The sequence below is a fragment of the Benincasa hispida genome, chromosome 8, assembly GCF_009727055.1.
Source record: "Benincasa hispida cultivar B227 chromosome 8, ASM972705v1, whole genome shotgun sequence".
Taxonomy (NCBI): domain Eukaryota; kingdom Viridiplantae; phylum Streptophyta; class Magnoliopsida; order Cucurbitales; family Cucurbitaceae; genus Benincasa; species Benincasa hispida.
In genome coordinates, this window is record NC_052356.1 from 5,874,414 (window position 1) to 5,875,235 (window position 822).

The window sequence follows — 822 nt, forward strand, 5'->3', positions numbered from 1 at the left end:
ATTCTTATCCCTTGGGTTCGTTTCGCTTTTTCGGTCGCCAAAAAGGTCGCAGATAAAAATTGGGCCTAGGGGCAGTCCTTCCGGGCCCTGTAGCCATTTGGGGCACCAAATGAGCTCCGTTCGCAAAACCGTCTGCACGCACGCCTTATTCTCATCGTTCTTAACCCCTAGGTTCGTTTTTGCCCACCAGAAAGTTCGCGTACAAAAATTGGGCTCCAGGGCAGCCCTGCCGGGCTCGATAGCCATTTGGGCACCAAATGAGCTCCATTCGCAAAACCGTCTGTGCGTACGACTTTTTCTCATCGTTCTTAACCCCTGGGTACGTTTTCGCGTTTTCGCCCGTCGAAAAGTTCACATACAAAAATTTGGCCCCAGGGCAGCCCTGCCGGGCCCAATTGCCATTTGGGGCACCAAATGAGCTCCGTTCGAAAAACTGTCTGCGCGCCCACCCTTTGCTCATCGTTCTTAACCCCTGGGTCTATTTTTGCGTTTTTGCCCGCCAGAAAGTTCGTGCACAAACATTGGGCCCCGGGGCATCCCCGTTATCAACATTGTGCCCACGGCTTTTTCTCATTGTTCTTAACCCCTTCGTTCATTTTCCCGTTATCACCCACCTGAAACTTCGGGCACAAAAATCTGGCCTTGGGGTAGCCCCACCAGGCCCAATAGCAAAACTGTCTGCGCGCACGGCTTTTTTTCATTGTTCTTTTCCCCGGGTCTGTTTTCGCTTTTTCGCCTACCGAAAAGGTCGCACACAAAAATTAGGTCCCGAGGCCGCCTTGACGAGCCCAATACACATTTGGGGCACCAAAAGAGCTCCGT